This window comes from Chenopodium quinoa, unplaced genomic scaffold, assembly GCF_001683475.1.
Source record: "Chenopodium quinoa cultivar QQ74 unplaced genomic scaffold, ASM168347v1, whole genome shotgun sequence".
NCBI lineage: Eukaryota > Viridiplantae > Streptophyta > Magnoliopsida > Caryophyllales > Amaranthaceae > Chenopodium > Chenopodium quinoa.
Genome location: NW_018742974.1, coordinates 402,284 through 412,303, shown reverse-complemented (window position 1 = coordinate 412,303; position 10,020 = coordinate 402,284). Strand labels below are relative to the sequence as shown.

At 33.1% G+C, this 10,020-nt stretch overlaps 1 long non-coding RNA gene across 6 annotated transcripts; it reads left to right on the top strand.

Moving 5' to 3' along the window:
* Positions 1–3,886: 3,886 nt before the first annotated feature.
* LOC110729214 lies at positions 3,887–9,346 on the top strand. Of its 6 annotated transcripts, none has more exons than XR_002512842.1 (5): positions 3,890–4,162; positions 5,414–5,969; positions 6,536–6,670; positions 7,142–7,234; positions 8,988–9,346. It is a non-coding gene; the product is annotated as an uncharacterized LOC110729214 (long non-coding RNA). The 6 variants fall into 6 exon arrangements; XR_002512840.1 differs by lacking the exon at positions 8,988–9,346 and adding an exon at positions 8,224–8,876; XR_002512839.1 differs by having other exon boundaries at positions 3,887–4,162; positions 6,536–7,234.
* The last annotated feature ends 674 nt before the right edge of the window (positions 9,347–10,020 follow it).

Sequence of the window (10,020 nt, the reverse complement as noted above, 5' to 3'; positions counted from 1 at the left end):
TAGGTGTTTCCTTACTAAGACTGGTCTTCATACCTTATTTTTAATATTTCAAGAATCGAATGGAATCATTATTTAATTCTAAACCACAATTATATAGCATACGGATTGATAAAATTGCATGAAATTTTAAATTACTACAAAACCTGAATGGTTCATCTTATGATAAATGGTTTTTTCCGAATGTTTTAAGAGTATCACTCTTTATAAAACATTATAGAAGTCACACCTATATCTAATTTGCTTGATTTCTTTCATGCAATTGTGGATATTGTCGTTCACTTATTGCATAGGTTTAGTTATAACTACTTTGCTTATCTTTGCATCTTCATTACTGATCACTTTCATAATAAGATGATAAAATTTGAGAGTGTCATGGATTATATGTGATTTATGATTTATTGTCCAAGTGGTGGCTCCCACTCATTTTCATGATTGAGACCTTCAACTTGAAAACCTACAATCATTAACGTTTTGCAACGAACTTTCCATAGAACATTTTCTTTATTATCGCCATTAAGGCAGTAATATTCTCAACATATATTTTAGTAGACTTCCTGATGATGCTTTGCTTGGGTTTCATTCCAAACGGCTCACAATGATTTGGGATACGCTAATCACTTGTGATCATGGAAATTATCTTTACATTCCTGCACATTACACTTGGATCCACGTCCATGTTACCATTATCAAGCCACGACTCATTTTAAGCTCTTGATTATAAACGACTTCCTTGTTAAGGATATAATCCTTGTTAAGGCTTGTTCTTGAAACATCAATTCTCAAATTGTATTTGTTTCCACAAGTCAAGAACTCATCCTTTATTATCAAAGTACTTTGGATGTTCTTTGCCATAATCTAATGATCTAATACGTAGATTCAGATTGACTGGTGCTATATACATACTTCACATACTCTAAACAAGTAAGTTGTGTGACGATTCCATATCACAGCATAAGTGATGGATTAAATTGCAGAGTAATTCTCAATCTTATTCCATCAATTTGTTGTTTTAGCTCATTTAGCTTCACTGAGTCTTTGCTAAACAGTTTGCTGTGTGATATGATTGAAAGTCTATATTAGAGTCTTCCATGTTTGACTTAGTATTTAGCCCAGCTTATACTTAGTTCAAACATTTACTTAGTTTTATACATACGGGTCGAAAGTCTTTCAAAGTCATTCAATTCATGTTTAACACGGTAAACTCCTTTACACGTTCAAACATTTTATTAATTATATACAATATAACTTAATACCCAATACGTACTAAGTATCGTCTTTTTCTTGGTCCATTGTCGAAAAATACTTTCAAATCTAAGCATTTAGCATTTGATAGTTATTTCACAACAGAGCTCGTAGACTTCTTATTATACCTTTATTTAATTAACTTTTGCTCCCACTAAACTTTTTATTCATAAGAATTTCTATGTTTCTCCATGAGTCAATCCTCTTATTAACTTCATGAGAAACGTTCCAATTCCTATATGCAATGCTTCCTTAAATTCCATGACGGATTCCTTGAGCTTGCTTTCAAATCTAGCATTATTTAGATTTTCAAAACCCTTAGACTATTCCGTAGTCACTTTCAAAATCCGATTTTAGGAAGGCGGTTTTGGTATCTATTTTGTCATATTTCATATGTGAAATTTTGCTAAAACAATCACGAAAAGACTTTGGCATTCCGATTGGTGAATAGGTTTTTATTTAAATCAACTCCGTGAATTTAGTTGTATCCTTTTCAACCAATCTAGCTATGTATGCATATACATTTCCACATTTGTTAGTTTTCTACTTGAAAACTTATTTGCAATTGATGGGTCTTTCACCCTTCATTCAAATTAATCAAGTTTCAAACATGATTTTCAAACATGGGGTCTGTTTCGGATTTTCATGGCCTCTAACCACTATTCGGAATTTGGATTTGTCGTTATTCCTTTATTATCTAATAGTAAATAATATGCTTGTAAGTCTTAGGATTATTTCTAACTTAATAGAAATTTATAGGATTCAATCCAAGCCTTTAGTGAATTCTATACCTATACGGGGCAATTGCATCAACCATTGAGTTTCAAGGCACTTCCAAAGCCCTTTTATTATGTTGATCTTACTCCAACATTTCTGATGTTTTGTGAGTAATGAATTCTCTCTTAAGGCACTTGTAAAGTCCTTTTGAGTATTCTTGATCAAGCACTCTCACGAAGTCCTTTTAAGGTCTTCTGAGATTCTCAGTTCTAGTTTGTTTCTAAGCTCGATGGTCATCGAGTTCATTTTCCTCCCACTTGTCGTTTTGGAAACGTGTTACTTTACAGAAAGACACCACTAAGAGCAACAAACACTATGTTCACAATTAGGTTGTGGAGGTAATGCCTATGGTCTCACTTGAATGGTTACAAAGAGAAGAGACATGTATATTGTCTTTGGGTAAAAGTTCGTTGTGATGAAATAAACAGTTATCTCCCACTTGAGCTATCTTAGCCTTTAATGAGACATTAAGCTCCCACTCAACCATCTAGCTCTTGCTAAGCTGGTGAGCTCCCACTCAGTCACTTAGCTCCCACTGAGCCAATGAACTCCTACTGTGGCTAAGAATTTTAGACATATACTTGAAAAGACATTTAGAAGATAATTCTATCCATAACTGAATATGGAGTCCTTTCTTAGCTTCGACATTTTGTTTAGTGTAACATTAGTCCTTCGTGCAAATCTTAAGAACTTTTTAGGAAGGGATGTGATCCATCATTGTTCAAGTCATTTTTAAATGGCATCGAGGTCTCCGTGAAGACACACTTTGTTATTTGTGGATTTATTTATGAAAATTTCAATTTCATAACTTTGTGATGGTCACGCTTGGCTCAAGCAAACATCGCTTGATCTAATCTAGACGTTTTGATATCTTGCCAAGTCGATTCTGTACTTCACTGAACTCTTGAAATAATCAAGGTCAAGTTTGTTCACATTTGATGAATATAGACATATTCTTTCAAATTCTTTATTAGACGTTGAAGTAAATGAATCCTCTTTATCTTTCGGAGTCGATTGTCTATACCAAGAACAATAGCTCTTTACTTTTTCGGTTTCAACAAGAAAGACTTGCTTGTCTTAGAACGATTCTGAATCGATCAACTATCAAGAGCCTATCTAATATAGCCTTGAGTACATTCTTGTCGATGTGACATTGCTAAAGATGTTCGGAACGCAAATCATGCCCATGAATTTGAGCTTTTGCTAGTTTATCATGTTAAGATAATTTTTGTTTATAATCAAGCATTCTTGACTCATGGTTTAGACAACCATGCCATTCAAATAAATTTGCAACTATTGCTCATTGCTTTGAATGTGAGTCTTTCTGTGTGTAAACGGCTCAATTGCTGATGATGGAACACAATAACCATTTATTTGTTCCATCATTAGCTTAAAGGTCTTTAATTAAAGCATATGTCCTTACAACTGATGTAGCACTAGTTGCTTCATTCTTAGCTTGTAAGTCGATAACTTAGCTTATCTTCAATAGTTTGAGGTCACTTTCAAAGTGGAACACTCAAGCAGTATCCGACACTTGTGAAGATAACGAATTGCTAAGTTAACTACAATAACATGAATTCATGGGTTGAAATGGAATCTTTTCCTTTTCTTCGTGTTCCTCGTTTCCTATATTTCTTATCATACTTTATCTCATAATATTTTAAGAACCATTTCTTTAAGAGTCTTTGACTTTTATACTTTCACTACTATAGAAGGAGTGTATTTTCGACGGTATAGCCTCGACGCCAGAGCAAGAGCGTCAACAGCTAATTGTGATACTGTTGCCCTCACAAAAACTACAAAAAGCGTCGAGAGCACTAACATGTGGCCCTCACGTGCATTTAATTAGCTGTACCGCATTCTCAAAAACCACGCACCTAACATCACGAAACCCACCTACTCCTCATTTTCGAACATCACGGAAACTACTCCATTCTATTTTCCTTAATTCGATCTGAATTCTTTATAGAGATTCATGGACTCTTGGCCTAGAATTTGAATTCATATTTCATTCTTTCTTCTTTCGTTTCATATTTCTATCACAATAATTTATTTATCATGCCAAAATTATTGTCTTTGTATCAAATTTGAGGGTTTGTAGAAAGTTGTTTTGCGACAACCATTTTTCCTGCTCTCCTCACAGGTTACATTTTTACATCAATCTTTGTTCATTTTCAACTCTTAATAGGTATAAATTGCTTTTATTTGTTAATTTTTTGTGTAATTTTAATTTATAGTTACAAGTTGCAATTACCCAATCTCGTTTCAAAACCTAGGTTATATAGATCTTGTTCAATTTCCGTTTCTTCAAATAAATCTCTTAGTTTCTAGATATTTTCTTACACATTAGTGATTTATTGGATTGCTAATTCATCTGTTTAGATTTATTTCTATATGGTAAGTAAAACTGGAGATTGATTTAATTTCATGTGTTTTCTTTGATTAATTGGGTTCAAGGTTGATGTCTTCCATATAGCTCTGTCAACTATTGTTTTGTACGTGGTTAAATCCATGATTCAATATTTTATAAATTAGAGAGAAATTTTTAGATCATAAAAATTATACTATGAAGTTACGGGTTAGCAGTAGATGAACTTTGATTAAATTCTACTCTGAGCTGAATTGTAGAATAGTTTCTTTGAGTTGTACGATGAAACAATTTCGGTGTGGTCCTTGTCTTGGAATGCCAGTATATATGGGATATCATGCATGTAAGTCAATGTTAGGCAAGCATTTACCAATAAGTTAGGTATTTTGTTTATATTAATTTTTTTTTCAAATCTCATTGTTCTACTAAGCAATTTTTAACGAGTTTGAAGAAGTTTTAATTACTTTATGATGCTTTTGCAAACTTGAATTGAATTGATGAAATATATGGCCTTTTTTTAACACGCTATAGAGTAGTTCTTTGCAATTTACAGTTCCAATTGATGTTAAATTCATTGTTGTTATTTTAATTTTAAACTAAGTATTTTTGAGGTATCTTGAAAATGTTAATGATACTAGGTTTAACATGATTCTGGGTAAGTCTTACATTATTACTATTTCAATTTATTTTGTTTTGTTAGTTCATTCTTTCAGAGTAAAAATTATTACTCCATTTTAGAGCTTCATTCATATTCTAGTTGTAAAATAGGCATCTATTTTCAATCCAGTTTTTAAAAGAAAAACAATAAATTTATGTAATAAAAAAATAAATAATACAATCATGGATCATTGACTTCCAGTCAAATTAGTTGTAGGTGAATCAGATAACCAATGGATGTTACTTTGTTAGCGGGGCTGCCATTTTGTGCTTCAGTATAAATAGTTGGAGAACTACCAATAAAGTTCTGTTTTCCTATAAATATACATGGCATTAATGCATCTGTTCCTCTACTTGGTTGTGTTGCAGGATTTTGAATTTTTTTACAAGTGCCTGAGAGCTTTCAAAGCCCTTATTTCATTTGCTGGAAATAAACTATTGTTGGAAACGTGGTCTAGGCTCACTTGCTGCTAGTGGTGTCAAGGATATGAGGGAGAATGTTTTGGAAGGAATTTTGATTTGCTTCCTTCCTTTCCTGCTGCAATTACTTCTATTTGAGGATTACAGATATAATTCATTGATAATTTTTTTAAAAGGATGATAATTCTTTCTTGGCTTCTTTTTCCTTACACATTTTTTAACTCTAACATCAGCAAAAACAATAGCAGAAGTGCAGGCACTAGTCCATTGGAAAAACTCCATGTCTAATCCTTACTCGCTCAAATCATGGAGACTTTCGGATGCCCAAAGTCTTTGCAGTAGACTGGCATTGTCTGTGACAACCTTAAATCCGTCACCAACATCGACCTGAACAATTAAAGCCTCAGCGGCACACTCATCAACCTTGACTTCAGTGCATTTCCTAGTCTTACAAGCTTATCCCTGAATATCAACTAGCTGCAGGGTCAAATCCCACCAAGCATTGGTAATCTTTCTCAACTTACTCACTTAGACCTCAACAATAACTTGTTTGTAGGTGTTATACCTGATTAAATCGATAACTTATTACAGCTCGAGTATCTTGACCTGTATAATATTGATATAGCTGATGCAGTTCCTGTTGAACTTAGTAAATTATTGAGGTTAAGTTCCTTAGATATTGGATCAAATAAGCTTAGTAGTCCTGATTGGTCAAAGTTTGCTACGATGCATTCGTTGACCCACTTGAATTTTTGATACAATAATTTTAATGGAGAGTTTCCATGTTCATATCTAGCTGCTGGTTCTTGACTTACCTCGATCTCTCAAATAATAAATTTAGTGGGGTGATCCCAGAATCCTTTTATACCAGCCTTCCTAAGCTTCCTAAGCTTTGGTTTCTTGATCTTAGTTATTGGATCAAATAACTACTACATTTTGGTAACTAGTTTATCTTGCTAATGAAATTTTATCTCCTGACATATTTAGAGTGGGTGTTGTGACTGTTGTCAAAAGTCTTCCTTTTCTTTTTCTGATTTATGTTACTTCTCTTTCATCATTTTTGTGCACAAGCAATCTCGTGGCTATGGAAACAATAACTGAGGATGATTTCTGATTTTCCTAGCTTTATGATAAATGTGGTGGAAGTTGGCGCAACTATACAAGCTATGCAATACCGAGCTTTGGAAAAGATTATCCTGACACATGGTTTGCTTCCATCCATTTTTTACTAATACGAGTCTTCTAAAAATTGTAGCTGCAATTTTATGTATATTACTCAAGTTGTCATTAGTATCATACTGAATTACTGATATATATTGGCTTTCTTAGTGGAAACTTGTAGTTGTCTCACAAAAGGATCTTAATGGAATTTGGTCTGGTTTTATCTAATTGAAGATCCTAGCTTTTATAACTACTCCGCTGATTAGTTAGTGTGCTCAAATTTGATACTATTGGCATGCTCTTAGATCGAGTTTGCTAACTTTCTGTTTTTGTTAGATTTGGTGGCAAGTCCTCAGTTCTCAGTTCTCAGCTAGTTTGCTTACTTTTTGTCATGCTTCATGGAGGACTAGCGGCAAGCTAAAATAACTTAACATTTTTATTAAGGGCTTAATCTTTATCTGATTGTTGATACTCTCTAATAAAATGCTCTTGCAATTCTGCAATTTTATTTTTCAGCAAACTGAAATAGGATTATAAATAGCAGGGTTGGGATGATATCTTACGCAGGAGTCATGAGAGGACTTGAATATTTTCCTACATCCAAACCAGGTATCACTGCACATATTTACTTGGTTTCATTAGTAGTAGTATTAGTAGTAGTATTAGTATATATATGATGATGTGTACTACTCAAACAGTGAGGAGCTATAGTTACATGTTCGGTTATTTGATTATCTACTATAGTTACCTGTTCAGTTATGCTTTTTGCTTTTGATAGGAATTGTTATTTGCAAAGATCTTTTTATCTTGTAGATCTCGGTGAGGAATTATGAATAGAAGCTATTTGTATATAAGTATTTCTCTAAATTAAAGACAACTTAATAATTTAAAATTCAGTCTTTGAACTACATGTCGTGATCGTTATATTGATGAGATATGCATATAAACAAATTGATGGATTCCAAGGTGAATTTGGCAGCTGTTGCATGGTAAAAAAAAATTGAATAAATAAGTGAATTAAAAGTAAAAGTTGGTTAGATGATAACAAATACTAAGAGTGAAGGGATGGGTAAAGCAAATACAAAGAGTGCCACAAACTTGTCCTCTTTAATGTGCTCTTCACACTTTTGCCGTTCAGTTTCTAGTTTGTGAAATCAGAGCTAAAATCCAGAACTGAATCTAGAACTAAATTTCAGAACTGAATTCAGAGCTGAATTTCAGAACTGAATTCAGAGCTGAATTTCAGAACTGAATTCAGAGCTGAATTTCAGAACTGAATTCAGAGCTGAATTTCAGATCTAAAGTTCAGTACTAAAAATCAGATTTGAAATCAGAGCTGAATTATAGAACTGAATTCAGATCTAAAGTTCAGAACTGAAAATCAGATTTGAAATCCAAACTAATATTCAAAATTCTTGTGTGTGTGTGTGTGTGTGTGTGTAAAATTCAGAGTTTGTATGTGTGTGTATATAAGTGTCGATTATCCTTTTTATTAGCTTTGTCGTTGTTTATCTTTACTTGTATACTTGTTGAACGTCAGTTAAATTGTTTTATCTATGTTTAATACTTTATATTTTATATATTTATCATTTGTGCAGTTCTATGAAAGTTGAAGTTCTGTGCTATCAAGATAAAGCCTCAAGTATCTGATTTAGTAGATACTAATGAAGCCAAAGTAGAACAAATTTAAACCCTATTCACCTTCTTCTTCCTTTTCGACCTCTTATATATTATTCGCTGCTTGAAAAGGTGTAGTTATAGAAAGCTAAACATGCCAAGGGGATCCCTCAGCTCTTTCAATTGTCTGACTTTGAGATTGAGTGTTTATTGGATAGCTTCCATTAAAGATGTGATTAAATCTGATCTTTTTTTGCATACAGCTTCCATTCGGGATTTCAAACTATGGGCTACAATGTACTCTGCCTTTTTTGAGGATTCTTTATTAATCTTAGGCTGTAACCTACATCTTTAAATCTGCAAAATGTTGCTAGCTCTATGCCAGACACTAACAGGCTGTCTATATTTTTTTTTTAATGTGTTGCTGCTCATTTTACTGTTTTTGTAAAGGGTTGAAAATTAGTTCTAGTGAACATTGAATATTTAAGATGGACATGTATGCATATTTTGTAGCTCTTTGTTCCCCTGCTACTTACTAACAGAAGCTTTTTCCCATAAAATGTACCATGATAATATGATATACTTAGCTGTGAATAGATAAACTATGATACAGTAGTGTTTGTATTCAAATAACTTTACTATGTCGTTTTCTATTTATTATAGTTGTTTACATAATTGTAGAATTTTATTTTGTTGATTTGGTGTTTAGTACTCATCTCTGATTGTTTATTGAATTTGATTACAGAAGCTGGTGACTTTAAACTGTTTGCAAGAGAAAAAGGAAGTAGACTTCCATTATGGACTTGTTGGTATTAAAGAAAAAGCAGATTCTGATCCTGCTAGCTTTAAACCTATCAAATTCCATTTATATATAGGATTATTTTGTTTTAGTTCTTAGGCTTGAAATGAACACATTTGGTTTACTAACATTTGGGTTGGGTTGGTCTTGGTGCTTGTGTTGTTAATGATGAAGATGTCAATATTGTTGAGCTGTAAACTTATTTGATAGGTTGTTAATACAAGGTGTCGTCATTCCCAAATTAATGGGTAGGCCTATATACAAAGGAAACTCTGTCGAAATTCTTACTTGATTTTATTTTTAAAATTTTTTGTCTCGCGCTATTATATTATACGAAGGGATACAATTGATGGCAAAATATAATGTTGTTTTAATGTCTGGTATTTAAAAAAATGAAAATTGTCATTTGAATCACTCTTTAAAAAAGAAGCGACGTAAACAGCTCATTTTCTCTTTCTCAAACCAGTACATTTGTGTCACTCGTATATTAAAGAAGTGACGCAAATAACAGAATATATGTAATTAAAAAGAGTCATTTGCGTCACTCATTTAACAAACGAGTGATACATATAACTCTTATTTGCGTCGCACATTTATAAACAAGTGACACAAATAAGGAGCGACGCAAATGACTTTGTAGTCATTTGCGTCGCGAGCAGTTGCGTCGCTTATAGAAGCGACGCAAATGCACGCTAAATGAGCAACGCAAATGAATGATTTTGTACAAGTGAACGAACTTTTACCCAAAGACAATATACATGTCTCTTTGTAAGCATTCAAGTGAGACCACGGGCATTACCTCCACAACCTAATTGAGAACATAGTGTTTGTTGCTCTAACTGGTGTCTTTATAGAAAGTAACACGTTTCCAAAACGACAAGTGGGAGGAAAATGAATTCGATGACCATCGAGCTTAGCAACAAACTAGAACTGAGAATCTCGGAAGACCTTAAAAGGGTTTCATGAGAATACTTGATCA